Source organism: Rhyacophila brunnea, unplaced genomic scaffold (assembly GCF_057557595.1).
Source record: "Rhyacophila brunnea isolate RB1 unplaced genomic scaffold, BYU_Rbru_1.0 scaffold_13, whole genome shotgun sequence".
Lineage (NCBI taxonomy): Eukaryota > Metazoa > Arthropoda > Insecta > Trichoptera > Rhyacophilidae > Rhyacophila > Rhyacophila brunnea.
The window spans coordinates 28,983,277-29,000,562 of NW_028232785.1; the positions used below are offsets into that span (position 1 = coordinate 28,983,277).

At 35.6% G+C, this 17,286-nt stretch overlaps 1 long non-coding RNA gene across 1 annotated transcript; it reads left to right on the plus strand.

Annotated features, from left to right (window-relative positions):
* Positions 1-2,839: 2,839 nt before the first annotated feature.
* On the plus strand, positions 2,840-13,166 carry LOC147077192 (uncharacterized). Its single transcript, XR_015069424.1, has 3 exons — positions 2,840-2,964; positions 4,307-4,444; positions 12,241-13,166. It is a non-coding gene; the product is annotated as an uncharacterized LOC147077192 (long non-coding RNA).
* Positions 13,167-17,286: the final 4,120 nt, after the last annotated feature.

Here is a 17,286-nt window from a genome sequence, read left to right on the forward strand (position 1 = left end):
AATAATAGAATGAAAGAACAGGAATACCAGGGCCGAGTTAAAAGACAATATCAGTAAAAAACATTATGTAAAAATAAAAACAAACGAAAGCTTGGTCCACGTTGCATCTCACAAGCATGTGTCTCATCTGGAAAGCGGTTTTTCTCACAGATATATCAAGAAACCCAGGCACTTCAGCCACTTTTGGTTGAATATGTAATGGCCACAGAGAAAATCATACGTTTCTTTACTAATAGATTGTATAGACCCCAATCAGAAGCTATATAAGAACTCTGGAGGTAGGTAGAAGGGAGTATATTATCTATCATTACCATTTAAAGATGAACGAGGAAAGAAAATAAGTTTGCCGATAAATGTTCTGTAGGTAATACTTTCGCCATATGAGATTAGAGTGCTAGAAATCAAAACCAGCATTGCAAGGACAATGAGCGAAATGTTCATACTTGGAAAAAATATGCTGAAGAATTTATCGATTCACTACCACGAATGGAGTCACATTAATGCCATAAAGATCCATTAAGACTTTTTCTTGAACCGGTGTTTCGTAAGAAAATGTGCCTTTGTCGAGTTTACAAAGATAGATGTAATGAAACATCAAATAAGGCATTGTCATAGTTTACATTTGATGAAGTTCACTTATAAGAAGACTTACAAGCTCCGACATTTACATCTCTTGATTAATCACCTCACAAACCTCATACAAAATTAGAAACCGGTCTATTAAAATATTGAGCAATGGGTGCGTGTGTCAAAATAAGAAAAATGTTCTTGAAAATTTAATGCACTCCTCGAATTGGCAGTAAAATATCAATTCGAGATTAGGTAGGCACTTTCTCAAAAATATTTGGAGTTGGGCACAAGTAAATGGAGAAAGATTCTGTACATGCTGCAATCGAAAGAAAATTGAAAAACAGGGAAATTCATCTGCCATCTGATTATGCAGTGGCTAGGTACATGAAAAGCCATAAATATGTCATTTCCTTATAGAGCGGGCTATGCAACTCGTAATGTACTAGTGACTTCGGTACACGTTAGTAAGATCCAGAAACAAAATAGGGGATCCAATTGTTAACGATGTGTGTCACTTGGCTTACCTTCCAAATGGAAAAATCTAGTACAGAATTAATTTTAGTCATGATCTTAAAGAGATACCGAGACGACCGAAGATCATAACAGTTCCAATTGTTTATCCAAGATTGCACGGATCAAGAAGAAATATCGGCCAACAAGTTGAAACACCTGCAGAAACTAAAATGTGTGATTCCAAGAGACTATTTACCACATTTATAATTTAAATAATTATATAATGTATATTATGTTACAATTTAAAAAAATCTTCATACATAACTATGTTGGGTTTGATTCCATTGGTTATTTATAAACATTTACATTAGTTAAATATTCATTATTTGTATTAATTAATTAACTATGCAGCCATTAAATATTTAACTCGTATGTCACGCAAACTGTTTCATTATTTTTTAAATAAAACTTATTTACTTTTCTCATAAAATGTAATGTAAAGAAAAACCTCCTATGTCAAATATTTTAACAAATCTGAGTGCACAATACTTCTATGGCATGGTAAATGTAATACGGCTTATGTTAGTTACAAATAAAGTTATACAATCTATTAAAAATACAAAAACATTAGACTTTATATATTTTTTTTAAATAAAAGAATACATTATCAAATAAATCAGTTTTCACCTTCTCCTGTAAAATCGTATTTTTTGACTTGGAAGGTTAGTGATCTGCAACATGGATGTGCCACACTATCAAAGGTCCGGGAGGGGTACCAGATCCTACGTCAGACCCTCCCTCATTCTTTCAGAGATGACACTAGGTACCTATCTGATAAAAGGTGTTGTATACATAACTAACAAAATAATATATACCACTAAATCAATTATTGAATTGCCATCTCTACTTCAATGGTCAATATTGCTAGACCACAGTTTCAGATACATCAGGTACCTACATTAAAAAATACTACACCTGACAACTTTCAAAACTCGCGAGCGAATGACAAAAATATTTAGGTAAATTAAATAGGTACCTAACCATGTACCAACCTATTATTAAAAAATGTCCACGTGTCATTGCTCAGCTTGCTTGCACAACGGAAGTTAACTAGACGACGCGAACCCGTCAAAAATTAAAGTCTTGTTAAACCTTTTACCTATGTTAAGTTTGTTTCTAACCACTGGAATGAATTTTTTAATGGGATATTATTTTCATCTAAAGTTTGGGTAGGTACCTACCTATCGACCTGTTTCTATATATAGGTACCTAATGATTATCCTAGATTTGCCGCAGTATTGAATCAAATATGATTTTTGACACCTAGTAGACACGCATATAGAATCGTACAATTTCAATGATTTCAGATTTACTTACATAACATACAAGGTCTGTCAGAATATTTTCGTTGGTAGGTAATTTAGAAAGTTTTATAGAAAATGTGTGCAAGCCGAGAGAATACTATCCCGAAAGAAAAAAAAGCCCTTGACTTTATTTTAAAATGGATTTTATTGAATTCGCCATTGAGCAATTTTTGTCAGAAGTGATCCATAAATGCCCTCGGAATTTCGCAAAAGCTCTTTTTTGTGCGAGAAAAAAAAATAAACTCATTTGTACATTTTCAACAAAGATGGAAACGCGCACTATAATAATAATTGCCGAAATACTATAATTTCTTGGATGGGCTAAATAAATTTCGATGAGAAAAAGATGGCAACACTGCGCGAAAGTATCTATTGCTTGGAAAACGTTGGTACGAAAGTGTATGTCGTATGTACTCTCGCAAACATGGATGTAAAGCGAGAATATTGTGATGGAGACCAGTATAATGCAGAGGATAAACCTTGGATTGATGCAGCAATGATTAAGCATCCATATAATCCTGACGCCAGCACTTATGTAAAGCAAGAGAATAGAGACGATCCTATTTGCAATTTCGAGGTTAGTTTTTTTACTATTAATAACAATTAGCTTTATACCACGTTTACACGTAGGTACATTGATTTACTGCTGACAGTACCTATTATCGCGGCCATAAATAGAAAATGCTCATGTAAACATGTACTATCGTGCAAGATGCAAGATTCCTTGCATGAATTAAGTTCGCTTCTGAATTTTCACGCGACAGTTGAGATTTGTTTGACATCTTCGTCTACGCAGTAGAGCGACAGTGGCAAACTTGCTGAAAAAAAAAACAAATACACCGCTGAGTCTCATTTTGAGGTTAACCGATTTTGACGACATGCCAAAAAGTAGCATAAAATGACAACATCGCATCAATACAAATCTTGCAATCCATTTTTCACTAACTTTCCGATTAGCTAGACATTTGAAACTTTTATAATGTATCAGAACACGATTACAATGCATTATTTTAATACAGCCATCTTTAAGCAGAATTGAATTAATTTTCAGTTAATTCTGTTTTGTATGGAAAGTTATTTCGGAAAAAAATCGTTAAAAGTAATACACTTTTATTGTATGCGAAGAGGGTCCTAGCAACTAAATTATTAATATATACATGCGTTACTATGAAAATCAATAGGAAATGTCAAAATGACATTTCAGTATTCTATATTTATTCAGTACTTATATTATCTATCAAGTACAAAAAAAAGTATTTATTAATACATTGAATTGTCAAGTTTATATGATTCTACAGAAAATTTAAAACCGTGGTATATAAAAATTTCTTTTTATCTTGTAAGTAATTATTATGTATTTAATTTTATATATTGAACATATTATTCAAAACATTGATTTTGAAAACACTTCTGACAAAATATATAACAAACGGAAGAAATCTTTTTCAATGCCTACTTTGATTTAAAATACAAAAGCCGATTGGCAATAGTAACCCAATTTGGAAAGCGCTTATTATTAACTGCGACATTATGGTTTAGTTTAGGGAGGGTTTCATGGAATTTTGAAAAGTAATTTAATGAAAACAAAATATAAGCAGCACTCGAGCGGAGCGCTCGTTAATTTTCTGAAAATATTAACACAGTTATCTAATTTTGTGTTTGATTTTTTGTTAAATGGCCATTCTAGCTCAAACGGTAAAATTATTTTTTCCGCGAGACGCCGCGACAATGCTGCCGATTTTATGACCCGGAACGGCGCTCCGGTCCATTTCGATCCCTGTATATAAATATGCCTCATAATGTTTAGTGTGCACTATTTATGTTTGATTTGAACAGCCTACTTCCACCTAGATAATAAAACTTTAATTTGTTAAATGTAAATATTGACAACATGTTATATGAAACGTTGTTTATTTCAGTTCGCTGCGACGGGTGTCACTGGTATCAAAGCTGAGACTGACATAAAGCGCGAATTCACTGAAGATAAAATGCCACCATTTTCTGATGAAGATCCTCAACCCGGATGTGCGCATTCAGATTACACACAAGGACATGGGGTATATTCAATTTTATATATTGTATCATTTCTCTTCTCTATTCGCCGATTTTTATCGAAGGTTGACGCTTAAAATTTCAATAAATCTCCGTACTATTCCTAGCCAATCGTATCGGCTATGATTATATCAGTGGCGAAGTGTGGAGGTAGGCAGTTAAAATCCGTTATGAATAGTGGACATTTTCTTTTTTTTAATATTAATAACCAAGCCCTTGCTTTTTCGTGTAAGGTGGTTGGGTGGGTTAGTTGCATTGCCGTGGGGCTAATTAGGTTCCTCCATTTATATCTTTAATTTTCTTTTTGGCCAGGATTAAATATTTTGTGTAGTGTTCTATTGCTTAGTACTTCGTGAGGCTTTTGGAAGTCAATTTCATGATTATGCTGTCTACACCGAGTCCTGAGAGTCCATCGCTCCCTTTTTAGTATAGGGCAGTCGTTGATGACATGATACACAGTCTGAGATGTGTTGTCGTCACATGGACAACAGTCATCATCTCTCAATTTGAATCTTTTTAATGAGCTCGCACCGCTCCGTAGCCTGTTAGAATCTGTGTGATATTTTTAAGTTCCTGCCAAGAGTGATGGCAGAGTTTATGTTTGGAATAAATTTCTGCGTTATTGATCCTGTCGCGGATGTTGTGTTTTCGTTTAGTTTTTGTTTTGCGTAACTTAGAGGGAAATGTGTGTAGGTTAAAGGTCTATTATCTGTTGTGGCTTTTTTAGCGTATTTATCAGCTTCCTCGTTTCCGGCTATCCCTGTGTGACTTCTTATCCAGAAGAATCTAGGGTTTGTTCCTATCATTCGAAGCTATATTGATAGTGTTAAAATGTCTCTTACAAGTGGGTGTGTAGATGATGGATTTTGGAGAGGTACCAGACCGGATTGGCTATCTGAGAATATGTTAACATAGTCGTATCTGTGGAACTTTAACTTTTTCAGTGCCCACTCGAGAGATTCTTTGATAGCAAATATTTATGCTTAGTAAACAGTGCAGTAGCTTTCGAGCTTAAATTTTCGGGGGGTTATTAATGTTCCATTTTAGTAGGCTACAAAAGCTGCCCCTACTTTGTCATCGATTAGACTGCCATCTGTGTAGTAGATCTCCAATCCTGTGATATGGTATTTTGTTTTAGTGTCTTCGTCAGCTGTTCCTATGCGTTCTATATTTTCTAGATATCTGATACCAGGGTGTGGAAGTTGTGTGTAATGTATTTTGTTTTCGAATGTTCTATATGTAGGTAAGTGTCGGGGAAGTATGTGGCTTGTTTTAACTTGGTATATTCCTGTAAGTTCTTGTATTTTTATATCTAATGGCACTTTGCCTGCCAGGACTTGTGCTGACGTTAGTGATATGGTGCGATATCCCTTGCAAATTGATATTGCGAAAAGTCTTTGCGTGGAATTCAGTCTTTTTTGGATTGGATAGGTTGGCTCCACATCTCCATGATATATCATTGTCAAAACTTCAGGAGATGCCCCCCAAGTGGCTCTTGCTATTTTTAAAAAGAAGTTTCCCATTTGAGCTGCTTTCTTACATATGTAGTCGACGTGTTTCGCCCAATTGATGTGCCTGTCTAGTATTATGCCAAGAATTTTAACTCTTTCGGTTTTCCTTTCCACTGGATTTCTGGTGTCCGTATTTTTCTTTTGTTGATAAACATTACATTTGTCTTAATATCTGACAATGATAGTTTTGCGTTTTCACCCCACGAGTTTACTTTTTGAAGCACGCTATTCGTTTTTAATTCCAGTTTGTCGGTATCTTTTGCTGCTATCTATATAAATACATCGTCAGCAAAGGTTTGTATGTGTGTATTGTGGGGTAAGAGTATTGTTAATAGACTGTCTAAAGCGATATTCCATAGTGTTGGGTCACAAGTTTAGCCTTGGATGCAACCTTGGGTTTGGTCTTGTTTTATTTCTTCCCCTGCATACTTTAGTTTTACTTCCCTATCTTCTAGATAACTGTTCAACAGTTTGTACAAGTTAGGTGGTGTTGACTTGATTGCAAGGGCGTTTTTATGTGTGGCCACCATGCATTATCAAATGCACCTTGACTATCTAAGGAAATTGCTATAAGTGATTCTTTCAATTCGAGATGCGTTGAGATTATATGTACGGCTTTGTTAAGTGGGTTCTGTTGATGTCTGAGGGGTAAAGCCAAACTGTTTAGTGCTCAATTTGTTGTTTTTTGTAAGATGCCAGTGCACTCTCTGAATTGCTAGTTTTTCTGGCACTTTTCCGAATACGGGGAGGGGGCCGATAGGCTTGTATGATTTTGTGTCCATTGCATCCTTTCCAGGCTTAGGAACGGCCTTAATGATCTTGTGTCAGACATTTATTGTAAAGTAGTAGAATTTCTTCTGGGAAGTTTTTTGTGAAATTTTGGCAGATATCTAATGTGATGTTGTCGTGTCGTGTCCAGGTGCCATTTTTGGAGTCATGTTCTGTAAAACGGATAGAATCTCAGTAAGTGTGAATTGGATATCATCCTCTCCGCCTGGTATATGGTTGTCCGATGTGTATCTGATGTGGTGTTGTATTGGTGTATCTGTTGTTGGATCATCGTACGGAAAGAATTTTCCCATTAGGGCTTTTGCAGAGTCTTTTGCGGTTGAGTGGTTTACTCCTTCTGTGGTAAGTGTCGATTGTATGTTGCTTGCATTCGTTTTTTTTTTGTTATTTTGGTAAGCGAAGACCATGCTGTCATTGGCGTCTGAGATTCATAAAATAATTTGGCGCTTTTAATTTTGCTTCCTCAGTGGCCGTTGTATATGCTTCACTTTTGTCAATATGATGGTGTCACACATGATGTCACTTGAGTTTGTAATTTTCGTTTTGATCTGAGAGTTATTCTTTTCATTTTTGTTAATTCAGCGTTCCACCAGATTGGATTTTTCCTGATATCATGTTGCGTTTTTTATGGGAGTATTTTATGGCATGCGATAGAGATTGCCGAGGTGACCTTTTCCACTGCAGTGTCGAGTTCAGGAGTTGTATGTATGTTTTCAAGGTACTGTTTATCTATGTTAAGCTCGTCCATGTTTTCCCTTATCAATTCATTTATTTTTCTCCAGTCGGTTTTCTCATTTGTTTTAAAAATGCGACTTGAGTCGGTCGTGGGTGAGAGTACGCTAATTGTATTGTTCCAAGTAAAGGTGATTGGGTTGTGGTCTGAGATGGGATGGTGTTGGTCTTCTACTATCTAGTTAGCAATTTTGTGTGTTGTGTTGTGTTTGGTGAAGAGATAGTGATATCGATATGAAATTCCAAATGTTTCCCGTTCCGCCAGGTGCTGTAAGTTGGAACTGATCCTTCATCACATATGTGCCACCGAATACTGGCTAGGCAACTGATAACCTCTTCGCTTCTTTTGTCCTTTTTCGTGCTACCCCACCAGTTGCTTTTTGCATTGAAATCTCCTCCTATTATATATTCGCCTTTATCTTTTCCTAATTTTTCAATTTTTTCGAGTGTTGCCAATATTGAGGATGGTGATGGTATATAAATTGATCCAATCGTTAACTGCAAAGTTCATGATATCAAGGTTGCAAATGCATTGCACTGGTCAGATATGTCGCTTCTCCTAAGAAGGCGGAGGTTAGGATTGGAGATGATTATTACGGCTTTGCAGGGATTTTCCGCTATTCCGTCGGGGCCTGATATGTTGTTAAATTATGGAGAGATGTTACTCTGCCCATATTTCCGACGTAAGGCTCTTGAAGAAGTAATATACCATAGTATTTAGCCTGAGATATGACGTGGTCCATTGCTGAGCGGCATCGCTGAAGATTTTGTTGAAGAAAAATAATTTTGTATGCTGTAATATTCCAAGAAGTTTGATTTTTCTTTTGGTCTGATGTCCTTTGGTGGATTATTGCTCTCTGGCTATGACTGATATTGGAGTATACTAATTTTATTTTACAGCCATAAACGATTGAGTTGAGAGACTTTTTTAAATATGCTTCTTGTGCAGGGAATATTTTTTCCCCTGTCTTGTGAATAGCGGGCTTCCCGTAGCGTGTACAAGCTGCAAATGTTGGTGTTTTATTAGACTATGGACACTCGTTAGATATGAGGGTGGAAGGAGTCCGCAGACCAGTGAAATGTGTAAATAGCAGTTAAGACAGTTAAGAAAACCTAAAGATTACAACATTTTAATAATCACAATATTTTAATATATTTTATTTAATGTTTTAATAATCAGCAAAAACGCGGCCGTGCGAACTGACATATGATCGCCTCCCGCCGGCTGAAGAAATGCTTACGTGCCGGGTGTCAGTTGTCGCATCACAGGAATGAACGAGTAAACAGTGCATTCCTGTCTTTGTGTCGTGAGAAATCCATTGTTGAATTGATAACGTTTGTACCTTAATCAAATTTCGCAGACAAAATCCCAGGAATCAATCCGCAGTGTGGGAACAAAAACAATAAATTTACCCACGCTGTGGATAGCATTTTCTTTGTCTACTTTCAATATAAAAACAGACGTGACAATCCAACAAGAAATCAGTACCTTAAATTCGCTCGTCTTAATAACACGCCGCTCGCTTCAACGTTAAAATAACTTTTATCACAAACACTATCGTCGTAATCTAATTTATAAACTTTGTATTATTCCAGCTGTAAATTGAATTTGTAATTTGTGTTAAGGGATAATAAATTTGGGGCATTACTTTTATACGCATCAAAACCTTCTGATTCTATTCATCACCTACCCCTCATCACACCATCCCTTGCCAAAGATATGTGACCCTGTAATGCACAGTGGCAACAAACTTGAGGCTCTTTACAAAATTTGCTCGGATGCCTAAACATACAACACTGTGTGCTCAATGTTATACTGGTAAAATCCCGCACTCTGTCTGAAGACCATTCAAAATAGCACCGACCTTGTTCAATTAATAGGTGCCTTACTGCTGGTTGGACATAAAATACTCGGTGACATGTTGGGCCTTCTTGAGGTCCAGCAAGATGACTGCGGATGGTTGTTTTTGTGAACACTTCGTCAGGTTATTGTATTTTGCGGATTGATTGATAAATACCTTGTAGGAAGTCTACGTCCTCAACTTTCCGGGGTATGACGTAAAAGATTATACGTGGAAGTCTTTTGGGTGGGATTTTTGCTTCTAGTTTGTTTGATTTGAAACCTGGTGCGGCTGCTAGGCGTTCTGAGTCTGACTCTGTGGCAGTGTTTATTACGACCCCACGATTGTTTACAAATCGTACGCCGGTGATTTTCACTTCTCACTCTTTGGGGTTTATCGCTTCTTGTATGATGGCCTTTGTTGATGCGGAATGTTTTATTTGGTCATTTGTCGAAAAAACCAGTACCACAGGCTTGGTAGGACGTGCTGCAGCGCCTAGACGGGATATAGGTGGTGGAATTGTTGTTTGTTTTACAGCACCAGCATAGGATGAATTGGAATCTTTAAAGGCTTTCATTTTCATGAGTTCCATTGCTTGACGAACAGTTCCTTCATTCGTGGATAATTGTTGTGCTAGAATTCTAACAGATGCTAAATTTTCTGTTGATTCGGCAACTGTTGCGGCAAACAAATGCATCAGAGTATCCATCTTGTCTAAGATTATTGTTTTTTGTTGCGTTAGGTTTCTAGCTGACTGGGCAGCCAGTGCATCCTTGATGGAAATGACCAACCCATTTGCTTGGTTCAGCAGTTCAGTGGAATTTATTTTTGAGCATATCTTGGTACATTTTGCTTCTGAATAAGTTGGTGTTCTCTTAAGAAGCGTACTGGGGGTGAATGGTGAGTCTTCTCTCAATGAAGAAGAGTCATCCCGGGCGTCGCTATTTATGAGTCGGCGTCGTGGAGAACGCCGCTTCTTCAGTTCGGTGTCACTCATTTTTAATAATGCGTAATCGAGTCTGAGACCTTTGTAAGTGAAGTTGATAACCCTTGTTGTTCGACTGCTACTGCCCATTAAGTATTAAATTATTGACACTTAATGATACAACATTTTATTGCACTAGCACTTAATTGCAGATTAACACTGATTACTTAATCACACTAGCACGTTAGTAGTTTTGCTTGATATTTGCACTGTGATATATATTTTAGCTTTAAAGTTATTCAATTGTCATTAGTTTTTAACAGTTATATTGGCACTATTAATTGGTAATGATAATGGTTCACTAACGAGGCGTGGTATAACACAATGTACGTTCTACTCGCTCAGCATTTCGAACTCGAATCTAAATAATATTAAAAAATAATAATAAAAATAATAAAATAAAATAGTGGACATTAAACTTTGTCAGTCATACGTATTATTTGTTTTAATTAAACTAAAATTACGATTTGCAGATGGTGTTGGCTAGTTTTTAAAAATCAATCAAACCCTGCCTAAACCAAACCATAATAGTTTTGGTGGGCGATACGACAAAATTGTACACACGTTTTCAATCATACTTATTTGTTTTCGTTGGATTATGAATACATATTACACATATTGCCGGTTCATTTATTTTAATTCATAGCCCTGCCTAACTTAACTATAACAGATATAAAAATATTATTGTCCCTGTACAATATTCAAAGTTATGTATGATTTAATTGGATGATTATAAATATTTTATAGATAAGCGAATATGTGTTGGTATGTACTATTAACTATCGTGGCTTGGTTTCGCAGGGTTTAATTGAATCTTAAAAACTAAGCAACACCTTTATAAATTGTAGTATTATTTCAATGAAAACACATACATAGGTATATCTGTCAAAGTTAAGTGTGCTTATTTAAGGCGGATCGTAACAGCCTACCTCACCCTTTGCCACTGTAATATAATATGTTATATTGTCATTTTATACTTACGATATTATTAGTAATTTACACTATCATCTTCATGCTTTGTATATACACAAAGAACTAGTGTGGCCATGTAAATAGATTGAACATGAAGTGACGTCCCTTGACACAGTGCTGCCTTTGATATCCAGACTAACTGAATATTGCCGCCGATAAATGCTTATTTTACAACGTTTTTCTTAGCTCGTATTCTTATTTGTCCGGTACGAATCTTGCAATAGATTTTTAACTAACTAGCAAGACATTTGAAACTAACCTATATCAAAACACGATGACAATGCATTTCTTTAATACTTTTAGCCATATTTAAGTAGAATTGATTTCATTTTCAGTTAATTCTGTTTTGTCTGATGTCTTTTTTATCAATTTTTATACTATTGGTCGAGGTTACTTGATAAACTTTGAGTATAAATTCTCTCAATTTAAATATTGTTTGTGACATTGGTTTCGCCTTTCGACATCTTCTGACACTATGCACACTCTCCAATAATACACTAACACAGAAATTACTAGCTACTACACGAAGCTTACAATATGTTTAATCAAACAGGGTGCAAAACTACCTTATAGTATTTACGTTATTCTGGTGATCTTAAATTATTTTATCAAGAAATATTAGAAATAAACACAGTAAAGTGAAACCATCTCATTCAAATCAATCTAAAATGTTGCATTCAAACCTATAATAGATTTACACATATTACCAAGAGCAGTACCTACCACAATTGTGTCATTGTCTGTTTTACTTTTGATGTTACATGTAGGTGAATATTTTTAAAAACTATTTACGGATCATTCCGTAATATTGTTTGTATTTAATATCTATGTTTCTAATTTTACCATTTTTTAACGTCATTTTCATTCTCACCACGCTTTAATGTTTAAAAATACTGAAAGGCATACTCAAATAGAACAGTTTGAAAGCTAATTTATAATAATAATGGGATCAATTATTTTGGTCTTTCTAGGTTTCTACTAATGGCTTTTTCACAAAGCATCACGATGAAGACAGGTTTCAACAATCCTCGCCTGATGGAATCGAAGGTAGAATGATAAGGTATTCAAAAGTGACGATAGATGAACAAAACATCAAGAGAGAAATCTCAGCACGAGACACTCAGAAGGAACTTCGACTTATTCTGAGAAAAGTAGTACATTTCTCACGTAATTTGATTTGCAGCTTTTGCAATGCAGTTTTTGGGTGCGAAAGTGCTCTTATAAGTCACAAAGTAATTCACACGGGCTTTATTGCTGATCAAAATCAAGAAAATATATTCTCGCAACTAAATCATCTCAAAGTACATAAAATGGCTCATACAGGTGAAAAAATTCATAAATGCAAGGAATGCTCATATAGATGCTCACGACTTAGTAATATTAAACAGCATAAAATGACACACACAGGTGAAAAACCTCATAAATGCAAAGTATGCACATATAGGTGCTCGCGACTTGGTGGTCTTAAAATCCATGAAATGTCACACACAGGTGAAAAACGTCATAAATGCAAGGTATGCCCATTTAGATGCTCGCAACTTAGTAATCTTAAACACCATGAAATGATACACACAGGTGAAAAACCTCATAAATGCAAAGTATGCACATATAGGTGCTCGCGACTTAAAAATCTTAAGAGACATGAAATGACACACACAGGTGAAAAACCTCATAAATGCAAAGTTTGCACATATAGATGCTCCCAACTTTGTAATCTTAAAATCCATGAAATGTCACACACAGGTGAAAAACGTCATAAATGCAAGGTATGCCCATTTAGATGCTCGCAACTTAGTAATCTTAAACAGCATGAAATGACACACACAAGTGAAAAACCTCATAAATGCCTGTTATGCCCATATAGATTCTCGCGACTTAGTCGTCTTAAAAACCATGAAATGACACACACAGGTGAAAAACCTCATAAATGCAAGGTATGCTCATATAGATGCTCGCAACTTATTAATCTTAAACACCATGAAATGACACACACATGTGAAAAACCTCATAAATGCAAGGTATGCCCATATAGATGCTCCCAGCTTAGTATTCTTAAAAAACATGAAATGACACACACATGTGAAAAACCTCATAAATGCAAGGTATGCCCATATAGATGCTCGCAACTTAGTATTCTTAAAAAACATGAAATGACACACACAGGTGAAAAGCCTCATAAATGCAAGGTATGCCCATATAGATGCTCGCTACTTAATAATCTTAAAAATCATGAAATGACACACACAGGTGAAAAACCTTATACATGCAAAGTATGCCAATATAGGTGCTCGCAACTCAGTAGTCTTCAAAAACATGAAATGACACACACAGGCGAAAAACCTTATAAATGCAACGTATGCACATATAGATGCTCGCAACTGAGTAATCTTAAAAATCATGAAATGACACACACAGGTGAAAAACCTCATAAATGCAAAGTATGCCCATACAGATGCTCGCGACTTAGTAATCTTAAAAACCATGAAATGACACACAGGTGAAAAACCTAATAAATGGAAAGTATGCCAATATAGGTGCTCGCAACTGAGTCATCTTAAAAAACATGAAATGACACACAGGTGAAAACCCTCATAAATGCAAGGTATGCCAATATAGATGCTCGCAACTTAGTGTTTTCAAAAACATGAAATAACACACAGGTGTAAAACCACATAAATGCAAAGTATGCACATATAGATGCTTGCAAATTAGTTATCTTAAAATCCATGAAATGACAGGTAAAAAACCACATGAATTCAAGGTATGCCTATGTAAATCCTCGCAACTTAGTAGTCTTCAAAACCATTAAATGTCACACATATGCTCGCAACTTGTTTATCTTAAAAACCATGAAATGACACCTTAACTGAATAACCTCATAAATGCACATATAGATGCTCGCAACTAAGTGATTTTAAAACACATGAAGTGACATATACTGGTAAATAATCTTATTAATTCACCATTATGCTCATATAGATGTTTGCAAAGTAGTTCTTTTAAAAACCCAAAGAATGAAGTCGTATACTGGTGAAGACCTTATGACCGACGCTTATGTAGTTATTTGGGAAGATTTTCAGCTTTTGTATCGCAGTTTTTGGCTGCGGAAATGCTCGAAAAAGCTTTGAAATGATTCACAGCTGCGTTATTGCTTATCAATGTCAGGACAATGTGTTCTCGCGCAAATCAAATTAAAGAACACATACCTTTCTTTCTCATTTTGAAGTTCGTGAAATGACACTTTTGAAAACATTATAAATGCACTTTATGTCCATATCCATATCATGACGTTATTACCTTAAAAGACATCTAAGAGACCTTTTCGTAATTTTTTTTTAAATGCAATATTTTTCTCGACCATGTCCGATTCAAAAAAGATCATGTGGGCCTCCACAGAGTGGAGGTTGTATTAACAGATTTAGTTTTTACGAGACATGATGTTAGCTAGGATTCGAACCTGGGACCCACGACCCTATAGGTCGTGTCGTAAAAAATATATTACGATATTTTATATCGTACATGATATATATTCATAATATGAACGTTCGGGACGTTCTTTGCTTAAATAAATGATAAGATTCATCCTGTGTGTACCCTTATAAATGTAAGATAGGTATGTTCATATTATACTCTCTTGACTAGCGACCCCAGGGTTAGTGCATATCTAGAGTATTTTCATGAAATTGTTGTTTTCTCAGTCGCCGCCTTGTCCACCTCAATCGACTTAATAATGTCAGTAACTATTTTTTGGATGACCGGCAATAATAATTACGCAGGCATCTTTCAAATGTCAAACTTTCCCACCGCGGCCATCGGATCGCAAAAACGTACATCCTAGCGCCGCATCGCGGTGAATGGCGGCCCAGCCGCTGAACGGATAAGATGCTTAGCACCTATGTTAAGGGGGACGACCGTCAAAACGCTAAAACCAGAGAAGTCAGGTGGACGACATCCCAAAGGGCCTCCAGAATACCTTCGTCTGGTTCAACAATCCTGTCGAAATACCAGGCCAAAATAAAAACGGCGGATAGCGAAACCATGGGTCGCCATCAAAACATTCCTTACACCTCGGCGGCGCGAGAGGGGCTTTAAATCTCTCTCTTCTTCCCCGACGCCCTACGGACCACACCTGAGTCCCTGCAGAGCCTTTCTCCGAAGGTCCCGAAGCCATCAGCCCGCCGCCATACAACTTGATTACTCTTTATCTTATTTATCAATGTTTCTTTCTTTATTTTTAATCCTGTTTAATAATATCTCTCGTCGTTCCATTTTTTGTTTTACGTCAATTAATGTAAGTTTATTTCAAACTAATGCATTACATTGTGCTTGATTAATATTAAAACCGTGCCCTGTCAGCGTTAAAAATAATTCTAGTTGACATTATCTTTATTTTTAATTATCATTATTTAGTTATTTCATAGTTTATAGTTCCCTGTTAATTTTAAAGCATATTTTTATTTACTGTGTTCTTTGAGTGTTTCTCTTTTAATCGAGATCGATTTATCATCCCTAGCCATCCACATTCCGAGGAATACCTCGTGATTATTTGTAAATTAATTCTCGTCTAATTGTATTCATATCGCCGTTTACGTGTTTAGGAATTAAGATTGCCCTGTTAATGCGATGTTTAATTAAGACCCGTAATATTATAGTATGTTATATTGTGCCACGATGCGTTAATTGGTGTGTAAGTGAATAATCGCTGCATTGAATTCTCGTATGTCGTATTTATCCGGTTTGAATTTACCCCAGTAATTTTGATCTATCGAGTGTACTGCCATCTGTGAAAACCCGATAGAGGCGTATTAGCTGGGACGCACGGTTTTGTTTGTTTGTGTCTCGTAAAAAAATATTTCACTTTCATTATATTTTAATTCTACCCATTTCATTATTACATCCGGACAAATCTTCCTCAATAAATAAATAAACGACACATTGGACGAATCTCTGAGGGACTGTGCCTCTATTCCCGCCCGCAAAAGTGTATTTCATCGAACGTCATTGCTCTTTGATTGGCTAATTTTTGTGGCACCATATCTCATCAAATATAAATAGATATAGGTTTTTGTTTATTCCCGGTTGGCCTAATCGCCAATACAACCATACCTGTACGGCTAGCAAGCTTTTAACAGCTCCCAATCCTCGATTCTAAATTAATACAATTTTTCTTGTAAATATCACTGCCACCTGTGTTTTATTTACGTAACATAATAACCTTTAATATACTAAAATATTCTGCCAGAATACCAGGAAGTATCCTTTTCTCTGGAAAGGGGCTGACTTGTGGATTGGTAAGCACTTCGTGTAGCCAAATCCCTACAGGTTTGATCTGTGGTTGTCATACTGGGCATCATTGGCCCAGTATCCCCAAACAAAGCCCTGTATTGGGGCAATTAAATAGGATTAAATTACTGTATAATCTTTATAACAATAATGCTTTCTTTTTGTTTACTATTCGACGTGTCACTATTCAAATGTAATTTAATTTATATCATACCTGTGTTATTAATTGACTTTTTATGCCTGTTTAATTCCATGATTACATTTGTTTTGTTAATAATTGACTTTTTATGCCTGTATAATTCCCATTAAATTTATTTTTGTTAATAAACAATCTAACCCTATATTTCTGTCACCTATTGCAATAAACGTGTTCTTTTTTAACAGACCGAGCGTTTGATTTCTACACCCTCTTCACAGTACCTACCTATCTTCAAAATTGAAAAAAAATAATCTTGTAAATGTAGTTGGAAGCCCTGTTATATTATGAAATTTGGATATTAAAATAGTTTAAACCTTATAATATTATTCTTTTATTATAATCCACTGTAATATAACATAATCACACAACACTTTATTATTAAAAAGGTTGAATATTATATTATAATCATTAATTGTCTCCACAACCCTTTGTGGATCTTGCCCGCCTCACGAACAGGTATCATAACATTAGTTTTTACGAGAAATGGATGTTAACCACTTGTTCAACCTATTTGGTCCATACTCTGGATTTCAAC